The sequence below is a fragment of the Pimephales promelas genome, chromosome 3 (genome assembly GCF_988280905.1).
Source record: "Pimephales promelas chromosome 3, fPimPro1.hap1.1, whole genome shotgun sequence".
NCBI lineage: Eukaryota > Metazoa > Chordata > Actinopteri > Cypriniformes > Leuciscidae > Pimephales > Pimephales promelas.
The window spans coordinates 45,260,237-45,267,736 of NC_142771.1; the positions used below are offsets into that span (position 1 = coordinate 45,260,237).

Below are 7,500 nucleotides of genomic sequence, written 5' to 3' on the forward strand. Positions count from 1 at the left end.
TTAACTATTCAAATAGCCCAATTTTGGCAGCAGATTTCGCTTACGGCCATACCACCTTGAGAACGCCCGAACTCGTCTGATCTCGGAAGCTAAGCAGGGTCGGGCCTGGTTAGTACTTGGATGGGAGACCGCCTGGGAATACCAGGTGCTGTAAGCTTTATATAGTTTACTACCCTAATGTTCTAACCATTCAAATAGCCCAATTTTGGCAGCAGATTTCGCTTACGGCCATACCACCTTGAGAACGCCCGAACTCGTCTGATCTCGGAAGCTAAGCAGGGTCGGGCCTGGTTAGTACTTGGATGGGAGACCGCCTGGGAATACCAGGTGCTGTAAGCTTTATATAGTTTACTACCCTAATGTTTTAACTATTCAAATAGCCCAATTTTGGCAGCAGATTTCGCTTACGGCCATACCACCTTGAGAACGCCCGAACTCGTCTGATCTCGGAAGCTAAGCAGGGTCGGGCCTGGTTAGTACTTGGATGGGAGACCGCCTGGGAATACCAGGTGCTGTAAGCTTTATTGTTTAAAAAAAAAAAAAGAGTCAATGAAATGTTTCAAAAATCCTAAATTGTCTTTTTTCCCCTCAAAATTCCTGAAATAGTCTCTCAGTTTCTTCAGAAAGCCTGAAAGAGTCTCTTTTTTTTCTTCTTCAAATAGCCCAATTTTGGCTGCAGATTTCGCTTACGGCCATACCACCTTGAGAACGCCCGAACTCGTCTGATCTCGGAAGCTAAGCAGGGTCGGGCCTGGTTAGTACTTGGATGGGAGACCGCCTGGGAATACCAGGTGCTGTAAGCTTTATGTAGTTTACTACCCTAATGTTCTAACCATTCAAATAGCCCAATTTTGGCAGCAGATTTCGCTTACGGCCATACCACCTTGAGAACGCCCGAACTCGTCTGATCTCGGAAGCTAAGCAGGGTCGGGCCTGGTTAGTACTTGGATGGGAGACCGCCTGGGAATACCAGGTGCTGTAAGCTTTATGTAGTTTACTACCCTAATGTTCTAACCATTCAAATAGCCCAATTTTGGCAGGAGATTTCGCTTACGACCATACCACCTTGAGAACGCCCGAACTCGTCTGATCTCGGAAGCTAAGCAGGGTCGGGCCTGGTTAGTACTTGGATGGGAGACCGCCTGGGAATACCAGGTGCTGTAAGCTTTAAGTAGTTTACTACCCTAATGTTCTAACCATTCAAATAGCCCAATTTTGGCAGCAGATTTCGCTTACGGCCATACCACCTTGAGAACGCCCGAACTCGTCTGATCTCGGAAGCTAAGCAGGGTCGGGCCTGGTTAGTACTTGGATGGGAGACCGCCTGGGAATACCAGGTGCTGTAAGCTTTATATAGTTTACTACCCTAATGTTCTAACCATTCAAATAGCCCAATTTTGGCAGCAGATTTCGCTTACGGCCATACCACCTTGAGAACGCCCGAACTCGTCTGATCTCGGAAGCTAAGCAGGGTCGGGCCTGGTTAGTACTTGGATGGGAGACCGCCTGGGAATACCAGGTGCTGTAAGCTTTATATAGTTTACTACCCTAATGTTCTAACCATTCAAATAGCCCAATTTTGGCAGCAGATTTCGCTTACGGCCATACCACCTTGAGAACGCCCGAACTCGTCTGGTCTCGGAAGCTAAGCAGGGTCGGGCCTGGTTAGTACTTGGATGGGAGACCGCCTGGGAATACCAGGTGCTGTAAGCTTTATATAGTTTACTACCCTAATGTTCTAACCATTCAAATAGCCCAATTTTGGCAGCAGATTTCGCTTACGGCCATACCACCTTGAGAACGCCCGAACTCGTCTGATCTCGGAAGCTAAGCAGGGTCGGGCCTGGTTAGTACTTGGATGGGAGACCGCCTGGGAATACCAGGTGCTGTAAGCTTTATATAGTTTACTACCCTAATGTTCTAACCATTTAAATAGCCCAATTTTGGCAGCAGATTTCGCTTACGGCCATACCACCTTGAGAACGCCCGAACTCGTCTGGTCTCGGAAGCTAAGCAGGGTTGGGCCTGGTTAGTACTTGGATGGGAGACCGCCTGGGAATACCAGGTGCTGTAAGCTTTATATAGTTTACTACCCTAATGTTCTAACCATTCAAATAGCCCAATTTTGGCAGCAGATTTCGCTTACGGCCATACCACCTTGAGAACGCCCGAACTCGTCTGATCTCGGAAGCTAAGCAGGGTCGGGCCTGGTTAGTACTTGGATGGGAGACCGCCTGGGAATACCAGGTGCTGTAAGCTTTATATAGTTTACTACCCTAATGTTCTAACCATTCAAATAGCCCAATTTTGGCAGCAGATTTCGCTTACGGCCATACCACCTTGAGAACGCCCGAACTCGTCTGATCTCGGAAGCTAAGCAGGGTCGGGCCTGGTTAGTACTTGGATGGGAGACCGCCTGGGAATACCAGGTGCTGTAAGCTTTATATAGTTTACTACCCTAATGTTTTAACTATTCAAATAGCCCAATTTTGGCAGCAGATTTCGCTTACGGCCATACCACCTTGAGAACGCCCGAACTCGTCTGATCTCGGAAGCTAAGCAGGGTCGGGCCTGGTTAGTACTTGGATGGGAGACCGCCTGGGAATACCAGGTGCTGTAAGCTTTATATAGTTTACTACCCTAATGTTCTAACCATTCAAATAGCCCAATTTTGGCAGCAGATTTCGCTTACGGCCATACCACCTTGAGAACGCCCGAACTCGTCTGATCTCGGAAGCTAAGCAGGGTCGGGCCTGGTTAGTACTTGGATGGGAGACCGCCTGGGAATACCAGGTGCTGTAAGCTTTATATAGTTTACTACCCTAATGTTTTAACTATTCAAATAGCCCAATTTTGGCAGCAGATTTCGCTTACGGCCATACCACCTTGAGAACGCCCGAACTCGTCTGATCTCGGAAGCTAAGCAGGGTCGGGCCTGGTTAGTACTTGGATGGGAGACCGCCTGGGAATACCAGGTGCTGTAAGCTTTATTGTTTAAAAAAAAAAAAAGAGTCAATGAAATGTTTCAAAAATCCTAAATTGTCTTTTTTCCCCTCAAAATTCCTGAAATAGTCTCTCAGTTTCTTCAGAAAGCCTGAAAGAGTCTCTTTTTTTTCTTCTTCAAATAGCCCAATTTTGGCTGCAGATTTCGCTTACGGCCATACCACCTTGAGAACGCCCGAACTCGTCTGATCTCGGAAGCTAAGCAGGGTCGGGCCTGGTTAGTACTTGGATGGGAGACCGCCTGGGAATACCAGGTGCTGTAAGCTTTATGTAGTTTACTACCCTAATGTTCTAACCATTCAAATAGCCCAATTTTGGCAGCAGATTTCGCTTACGGCCATACCACCTTGAGAACGCCCGAACTCGTCTGATCTCGGAAGCTAAGCAGGGTCGGGCCTGGTTAGTACTTGGATGGGAGACCGCCTGGGAATACCAGGTGCTGTAAGCTTTATGTAGTTTACTACCCTAATGTTCTAACCATTCAAATAGCCCAATTTTGGCAGGAGATTTCGCTTACGACCATACCACCTTGAGAACGCCCGAACTCGTCTGATCTCGGAAGCTAAGCAGGGTCGGGCCTGGTTAGTACTTGGATGGGAGACCGCCTGGGAATACCAGGTGCTGTAAGCTTTAAGTAGTTTACTACCCTAATGTTCTAACCATTCAAATAGCCCAATTTTGGCAGCAGATTTCGCTTACGGCCATACCACCTTGAGAACGCCCGAACTCGTCTGATCTCGGAAGCTAAGCAGGGTCGGGCCTGGTTAGTACTTGGATGGGAGATCGCCTGGGAATACCAGGTGCTGTAAGCTTTATGTAGTTTACTACCCTAATGTTCTAACCATTCAAATAGCCCAATTTTGGCAGCAGATTTCGCTTACGGCCATACCACCTTGAGAACGCCCGAACTCGTCTGATCTCGGAAGCTAAGCAGGGTCGGGCCTGGTTAGTACTTGGATGGGAGACCGCCTGGGAATACCAGGTGCTGTAAGCTTTATGTAGTTTACTACCCTAATGTTCTAACCATTCAAATAGCCCAATTTTGGCAGGAGATTTCGCTTACGACCATACCACCTTGAGAACGCCCGAACTCGTCTGATCTCGGAAGCTAAGCAGGGTCGGGCCTGGTTAGTACTTGGATGGGAGACCGCCTGGGAATACCAGGTGCTGTAAGCTTTAAGTAGTTTACTACCCTAATGTTCTAACCATTCAAATAGCCCAATTTTGGCAGCAGATTTCGCTTACGGCCATACCACCTTGAGAACGCCCGAACTCGTCTGATCTCGGAAGCTAAGCAGGGTCGGGCCTGGTTAGTACTTGGATGGGAGACCGCCTGGGAATACCAGGTGCTGTAAGCTTTATATAGTTTACTACCGTAATGTTCTAACCATTCAAATAGCCCAATTTTGGCAGCAGATTTCGCTTACGGCCATACCACCTTGAGAACGCCCGAACTCGTCTGATCTCGGAAGCTAAGCAGGGTCGGGCCTGGTTAGTACTTGGATGGGAGACCGCCTGGGAATACCAGGTGCTGTAAGCTTTATATAGTTTACTACCCTAATGTTCTAACCATTCAAATAGCCCAATTTTGGCAGCAGATTTCGCTTACGGCCATACCACCTTGAGAACGCCCGAACTCGTCTGGTCTCGGAAGCTAAGCAGGGTCGGGCCTGGTTAGTACTTGGATGGGAGACCGCCTGGGAATACCAGGTGCTGTAAGCTTTATATAGTTTACTACCCTAATGTTCTAACCATTCAAATAGCCCAATTTTGGCAGCAGATTTCGCTTACGGCCATACCACCTTGAGAACGCCCGAACTCGTCTGATCTCGGAAGCTAAGCAGGGTCGGGCCTGGTTAGTACTTGGATGGGAGACCGCCTGGGAATACCAGGTGCTGTAAGCTTTATATAGTTTACTACCCTAATGTTCTAACCATTCAAATAGCCCAATTTTGGCAGCAGATTTCGCTTACGGCCATACCACCTTGAGAACGCCCGAACTCGTCTGGTCTCGGAAGCTAAGCAGGGTCGGGCCTGGTTAGTACTTGGATGGGAGACCGCCTGGGAATACCAGGTGCTGTAAGCTTTATATAGTTTACTACCCTAATGTTCTAACCATTCAAATAGCCCAATTTTGGCAGCAGATTTCGCTTACGGCCATACCACCTTGAGAACGCCCGAACTCGTCTGATCTCGGAAGCTAAGCAGGGTCGGGCCTGGTTAGTACTTGGATGGGAGACCGCCTGGGAATACCAGGTGCTGTAAGCTTTATATAGTTTACTACCCTAATGTTCTAACCATTCAAATAGCCCAATTTTGGCAGCAGATTTCGCTTACGGCCATACCACCTTGAGAACGCCCGAACTCGTCTGATCTCGGAAGCTAAGCAGGGTCGGGCCTGGTTAGTACTTGGATGGGAGACCGCCTGGGAATACCAGGTGCTGTAAGCTTTATATAGTTTACTACCCTAATGTTTTAACTATTCAAATAGCCCAATTTTGGCAGCAGATTTCGCTTACGGCCATACCACCTTGAGAACGCCCGAACTCGTCTGATCTCGGAAGCTAAGCAGGGTCGGGCCTGGTTAGTACTTGGATGGGAGACCGCCTGGGAATACCAGGTGCTGTAAGCTTTATATAGTTTACTACCCTAATGTTCTAACCATTCAAATAGCCCAATTTTGGCAGCAGATTTCGCTTACGGCCATACCACCTTGAGAACGCCCGAACTCGTCTGATCTCGGAAGCTAAGCAGGGTCGGGCCTGGTTAGTACTTGGATGGGAGACCGCCTGGGAATACCAGGTGCTGTAAGCTTTATATAGTTTACTACCCTAATGTTTTAACTATTCAAATAGCCCAATTTTGGCAGCAGATTTCGCTTACGGCCATACCACCTTGAGAACGCCCGAACTCGTCTGATCTCGGAAGCTAAGCAGGGTCGGGCCTGGTTAGTACTTGGATGGGAGACCGCCTGGGAATACCAGGTGCTGTAAGCTTTATATAGTTTACTACCCTAATGTTCTAACCATTCAAATAGCCCAATTTTGGCAGCAGATTTCGCTTACGGCCATACCACCTTGAGAACGCCCGAACTCGTCTGATCTCGGAAGCTAAGCAGGGTCGGGCCTGGTTAGTACTTGGATGGGAGACCGCCTGGGAATACCAGGTGCTGTAAGCTTTATATAGTTTACTACCCTAATGTTTTAACTATTCAAATAGCCCAATTTTGGCAGCAGATTTCGCTTACGGCCATACCACCTTGAGAACGCCCGAACTCGTCTGATCTCGGAAGCTAAGCAGGGTCGGGCCTGGTTAGTACTTGGATGGGAGACCGCCTGGGAATACCAGGTGCTGTAAGCTTTATATAGTTTACTACCCTAATGTTCTAACCATTCAAATAGCCCAATTTTGGCAGCAGATTTCGCTTACGGCCATACCACCTTGAGAACGCCCGAACTCGTCTGATCTCGGAAGCTAAGCAGGGTCGGGCCTGGTTAGTACTTGGATGGGAGACCGCCTGGGAATACCAGGTGCTGTAAGCTTTATTGTTTAAAAAAAAAAAAAAAAAAAAAGAGTCAATGAAATGTTTCAAAAATCCTAAATTGTCTTTTTTCCCCTCAAAATTCCTGAAATAGTCTCTCAGTTTCTTCAGAAAGCCTGAAAGAGTCTCTTTTTTTTCTTCTTCAAATAGCCCAATTTTGGCTGCAGATTTCGCTTACGGCCATACCACCTTGAGAACGCCCGAACTCGTCTGATCTCGGAAGCTAAGCAGGGTCGGGCCTGGTTAGTACTTGGATGGGAGACCGCCTGGGAATACCAGGTGCTGTAAGCTTTATGTAGTTTACTACCCTAATGTTCTAACCATTCAAATAGCCCAATTTTGGCAGCAGATTTCGCTTACGGCCATACCACCTTGAGAACGCCCGAACTCGTCTGATCTCGGAAGCTAAGCAGGGTCGGGCCTGGTTAGTACTTGGATGGGAGACCGCCTGGGAATACCAGGTGCTGTAAGCTTTATATAGTTTACTACCCTAATGTTCTAACCATTCAAATAGCCCAATTTTGGCAGCAGATTTCGCTTACGGCCATACCACCTTGAGAACGCCCGAACTCGTCTGATCTCGGAAGCTAAGCAGGGTCGGGCCTGGTTAGTACTTGGATGGGAGACCGCCTGGGAATACCAGGTGCTGTAAGCTTTATGTAGTTTACTACCCTAATGTTCTAACCATTCAAATAGCCCAATTTTGGCAGCAGATTTCGCTTACGGCCATACCACCTTGAGAACGCCCGAACTCGTCTGATCTCGGAAGCTAAGCAGGGTCGGGCCTGGTTAGTACTTGGATGGGAGACCGCCTGGGAATACCAGGTGCTGTAAGCTTTATGTAGTTTACTACCCTAATGTTCTAACCATTCAAATAGCCCAATTTTGGCAGCAGATTTCGCTTACGACCATACCACCTTGAGAACGCCCGAACTCGTCTGATCTCGGAAGCTAAG

The 7,500-nt window shown here is 47.9% G+C and overlaps 40 non-coding genes across 40 annotated transcripts in view; all 40 read left to right on the plus strand.

Annotated features, from left to right (window-relative positions):
- The first annotated feature begins 38 nt into the window (after nt 1-38).
- Nucleotides 39-157, plus strand: LOC148984866 (5S ribosomal RNA). The gene has a single exon (XR_016165426.1). It is a non-coding gene; the product is annotated as a 5S ribosomal RNA (ribosomal RNA).
- A 63-nt stretch (nt 158-220) lies between these two features.
- LOC148984867 (5S ribosomal RNA) lies at nt 221-339 on the plus strand. Its single transcript, XR_016165427.1, has one exon. It is a non-coding gene; the product is annotated as a 5S ribosomal RNA (ribosomal RNA).
- Nucleotides 340-402: 63 nt separating this feature from the next.
- LOC148984868 (5S ribosomal RNA) lies at nt 403-521 on the plus strand. Its single transcript, XR_016165428.1, has one exon. It is a non-coding gene; the product is annotated as a 5S ribosomal RNA (ribosomal RNA).
- Nucleotides 522-684: 163 nt separating this feature from the next.
- Nucleotides 685-803, plus strand: LOC148984869 (5S ribosomal RNA). The gene has a single exon (XR_016165429.1). It is a non-coding gene; the product is annotated as a 5S ribosomal RNA (ribosomal RNA).
- Nucleotides 804-866: 63 nt separating this feature from the next.
- Nucleotides 867-985, plus strand: LOC148984870 (5S ribosomal RNA). Its single transcript, XR_016165431.1, has one exon. It is a non-coding gene; the product is annotated as a 5S ribosomal RNA (ribosomal RNA).
- Nucleotides 986-1,048: 63 nt separating this feature from the next.
- LOC148984871 (5S ribosomal RNA) lies at nt 1,049-1,167 on the plus strand. The gene has a single exon (XR_016162727.1). It is a non-coding gene; the product is annotated as a 5S ribosomal RNA (ribosomal RNA).
- Nucleotides 1,168-1,230: 63 nt separating this feature from the next.
- Nucleotides 1,231-1,349, plus strand: LOC148984872 (5S ribosomal RNA). The gene has a single exon (XR_016165432.1). It is a non-coding gene; the product is annotated as a 5S ribosomal RNA (ribosomal RNA).
- Nucleotides 1,350-1,412: 63 nt separating this feature from the next.
- LOC148984873 (5S ribosomal RNA) lies at nt 1,413-1,531 on the plus strand. Its single transcript, XR_016165433.1, has one exon. It is a non-coding gene; the product is annotated as a 5S ribosomal RNA (ribosomal RNA).
- A 63-nt stretch (nt 1,532-1,594) lies between these two features.
- LOC148984874 (5S ribosomal RNA) lies at nt 1,595-1,713 on the plus strand. Its single transcript, XR_016161033.1, has one exon. It is a non-coding gene; the product is annotated as a 5S ribosomal RNA (ribosomal RNA).
- A 63-nt stretch (nt 1,714-1,776) lies between these two features.
- On the plus strand, nt 1,777-1,895 carry LOC148984875 (5S ribosomal RNA). Its single transcript, XR_016165434.1, has one exon. It is a non-coding gene; the product is annotated as a 5S ribosomal RNA (ribosomal RNA).
- A 63-nt stretch (nt 1,896-1,958) lies between these two features.
- Nucleotides 1,959-2,077, plus strand: LOC148984876 (5S ribosomal RNA). Its single transcript, XR_016160338.1, has one exon. It is a non-coding gene; the product is annotated as a 5S ribosomal RNA (ribosomal RNA).
- Nucleotides 2,078-2,140: 63 nt separating this feature from the next.
- Nucleotides 2,141-2,259, plus strand: LOC148984877 (5S ribosomal RNA). The gene has a single exon (XR_016165435.1). It is a non-coding gene; the product is annotated as a 5S ribosomal RNA (ribosomal RNA).
- Nucleotides 2,260-2,322: 63 nt separating this feature from the next.
- LOC148984878 (5S ribosomal RNA) lies at nt 2,323-2,441 on the plus strand. The gene has a single exon (XR_016165436.1). It is a non-coding gene; the product is annotated as a 5S ribosomal RNA (ribosomal RNA).
- A 63-nt stretch (nt 2,442-2,504) lies between these two features.
- Nucleotides 2,505-2,623, plus strand: LOC148984879 (5S ribosomal RNA). Its single transcript, XR_016165437.1, has one exon. It is a non-coding gene; the product is annotated as a 5S ribosomal RNA (ribosomal RNA).
- Nucleotides 2,624-2,686: 63 nt separating this feature from the next.
- LOC148984880 (5S ribosomal RNA) lies at nt 2,687-2,805 on the plus strand. The gene has a single exon (XR_016165438.1). It is a non-coding gene; the product is annotated as a 5S ribosomal RNA (ribosomal RNA).
- A 63-nt stretch (nt 2,806-2,868) lies between these two features.
- On the plus strand, nt 2,869-2,987 carry LOC148984881 (5S ribosomal RNA). Its single transcript, XR_016165439.1, has one exon. It is a non-coding gene; the product is annotated as a 5S ribosomal RNA (ribosomal RNA).
- A 163-nt stretch (nt 2,988-3,150) lies between these two features.
- On the plus strand, nt 3,151-3,269 carry LOC148984882 (5S ribosomal RNA). Its single transcript, XR_016165440.1, has one exon. It is a non-coding gene; the product is annotated as a 5S ribosomal RNA (ribosomal RNA).
- Nucleotides 3,270-3,332: 63 nt separating this feature from the next.
- Nucleotides 3,333-3,451, plus strand: LOC148984883 (5S ribosomal RNA). Its single transcript, XR_016165441.1, has one exon. It is a non-coding gene; the product is annotated as a 5S ribosomal RNA (ribosomal RNA).
- A 63-nt stretch (nt 3,452-3,514) lies between these two features.
- Nucleotides 3,515-3,633, plus strand: LOC148984884 (5S ribosomal RNA). The gene has a single exon (XR_016162728.1). It is a non-coding gene; the product is annotated as a 5S ribosomal RNA (ribosomal RNA).
- Nucleotides 3,634-3,696: 63 nt separating this feature from the next.
- On the plus strand, nt 3,697-3,815 carry LOC148984885 (5S ribosomal RNA). Its single transcript, XR_016162021.1, has one exon. It is a non-coding gene; the product is annotated as a 5S ribosomal RNA (ribosomal RNA).
- Nucleotides 3,816-3,878: 63 nt separating this feature from the next.
- LOC148984886 (5S ribosomal RNA) lies at nt 3,879-3,997 on the plus strand. The gene has a single exon (XR_016165442.1). It is a non-coding gene; the product is annotated as a 5S ribosomal RNA (ribosomal RNA).
- A 63-nt stretch (nt 3,998-4,060) lies between these two features.
- Nucleotides 4,061-4,179, plus strand: LOC148984887 (5S ribosomal RNA). The gene has a single exon (XR_016162730.1). It is a non-coding gene; the product is annotated as a 5S ribosomal RNA (ribosomal RNA).
- A 63-nt stretch (nt 4,180-4,242) lies between these two features.
- LOC148984888 (5S ribosomal RNA) lies at nt 4,243-4,361 on the plus strand. Its single transcript, XR_016165443.1, has one exon. It is a non-coding gene; the product is annotated as a 5S ribosomal RNA (ribosomal RNA).
- Nucleotides 4,362-4,424: 63 nt separating this feature from the next.
- On the plus strand, nt 4,425-4,543 carry LOC148984889 (5S ribosomal RNA). The gene has a single exon (XR_016165444.1). It is a non-coding gene; the product is annotated as a 5S ribosomal RNA (ribosomal RNA).
- A 63-nt stretch (nt 4,544-4,606) lies between these two features.
- LOC148984890 (5S ribosomal RNA) lies at nt 4,607-4,725 on the plus strand. Its single transcript, XR_016161034.1, has one exon. It is a non-coding gene; the product is annotated as a 5S ribosomal RNA (ribosomal RNA).
- Nucleotides 4,726-4,788: 63 nt separating this feature from the next.
- On the plus strand, nt 4,789-4,907 carry LOC148984891 (5S ribosomal RNA). The gene has a single exon (XR_016165445.1). It is a non-coding gene; the product is annotated as a 5S ribosomal RNA (ribosomal RNA).
- Nucleotides 4,908-4,970: 63 nt separating this feature from the next.
- Nucleotides 4,971-5,089, plus strand: LOC148984892 (5S ribosomal RNA). The gene has a single exon (XR_016161036.1). It is a non-coding gene; the product is annotated as a 5S ribosomal RNA (ribosomal RNA).
- Nucleotides 5,090-5,152: 63 nt separating this feature from the next.
- LOC148984893 (5S ribosomal RNA) lies at nt 5,153-5,271 on the plus strand. The gene has a single exon (XR_016165446.1). It is a non-coding gene; the product is annotated as a 5S ribosomal RNA (ribosomal RNA).
- Nucleotides 5,272-5,334: 63 nt separating this feature from the next.
- Nucleotides 5,335-5,453, plus strand: LOC148984894 (5S ribosomal RNA). The gene has a single exon (XR_016165447.1). It is a non-coding gene; the product is annotated as a 5S ribosomal RNA (ribosomal RNA).
- A 63-nt stretch (nt 5,454-5,516) lies between these two features.
- LOC148984895 (5S ribosomal RNA) lies at nt 5,517-5,635 on the plus strand. Its single transcript, XR_016165448.1, has one exon. It is a non-coding gene; the product is annotated as a 5S ribosomal RNA (ribosomal RNA).
- Nucleotides 5,636-5,698: 63 nt separating this feature from the next.
- Nucleotides 5,699-5,817, plus strand: LOC148984896 (5S ribosomal RNA). Its single transcript, XR_016165449.1, has one exon. It is a non-coding gene; the product is annotated as a 5S ribosomal RNA (ribosomal RNA).
- Nucleotides 5,818-5,880: 63 nt separating this feature from the next.
- Nucleotides 5,881-5,999, plus strand: LOC148984897 (5S ribosomal RNA). The gene has a single exon (XR_016165450.1). It is a non-coding gene; the product is annotated as a 5S ribosomal RNA (ribosomal RNA).
- A 63-nt stretch (nt 6,000-6,062) lies between these two features.
- On the plus strand, nt 6,063-6,181 carry LOC148984898 (5S ribosomal RNA). The gene has a single exon (XR_016165451.1). It is a non-coding gene; the product is annotated as a 5S ribosomal RNA (ribosomal RNA).
- A 63-nt stretch (nt 6,182-6,244) lies between these two features.
- Nucleotides 6,245-6,363, plus strand: LOC148984899 (5S ribosomal RNA). Its single transcript, XR_016165452.1, has one exon. It is a non-coding gene; the product is annotated as a 5S ribosomal RNA (ribosomal RNA).
- Nucleotides 6,364-6,426: 63 nt separating this feature from the next.
- LOC148984900 (5S ribosomal RNA) lies at nt 6,427-6,545 on the plus strand. Its single transcript, XR_016165453.1, has one exon. It is a non-coding gene; the product is annotated as a 5S ribosomal RNA (ribosomal RNA).
- Nucleotides 6,546-6,716: 171 nt separating this feature from the next.
- Nucleotides 6,717-6,835, plus strand: LOC148984901 (5S ribosomal RNA). Its single transcript, XR_016165454.1, has one exon. It is a non-coding gene; the product is annotated as a 5S ribosomal RNA (ribosomal RNA).
- Nucleotides 6,836-6,898: 63 nt separating this feature from the next.
- On the plus strand, nt 6,899-7,017 carry LOC148984902 (5S ribosomal RNA). The gene has a single exon (XR_016165455.1). It is a non-coding gene; the product is annotated as a 5S ribosomal RNA (ribosomal RNA).
- A 63-nt stretch (nt 7,018-7,080) lies between these two features.
- Nucleotides 7,081-7,199, plus strand: LOC148984903 (5S ribosomal RNA). The gene has a single exon (XR_016165456.1). It is a non-coding gene; the product is annotated as a 5S ribosomal RNA (ribosomal RNA).
- A 63-nt stretch (nt 7,200-7,262) lies between these two features.
- Nucleotides 7,263-7,381, plus strand: LOC148984904 (5S ribosomal RNA). The gene has a single exon (XR_016165457.1). It is a non-coding gene; the product is annotated as a 5S ribosomal RNA (ribosomal RNA).
- A 63-nt stretch (nt 7,382-7,444) lies between these two features.
- The window catches only part of LOC148984905 (5S ribosomal RNA), a 119-nt gene continuing 63 nt past the window's right edge, over nt 7,445-7,500 (plus strand). Inside the window, exon 1 of the ribosomal RNA XR_016162731.1 lies at nt 7,445-7,500. This exon is cut by the window's right edge and continues 63 nt beyond it. This is a non-coding gene — a ribosomal RNA (5S ribosomal RNA).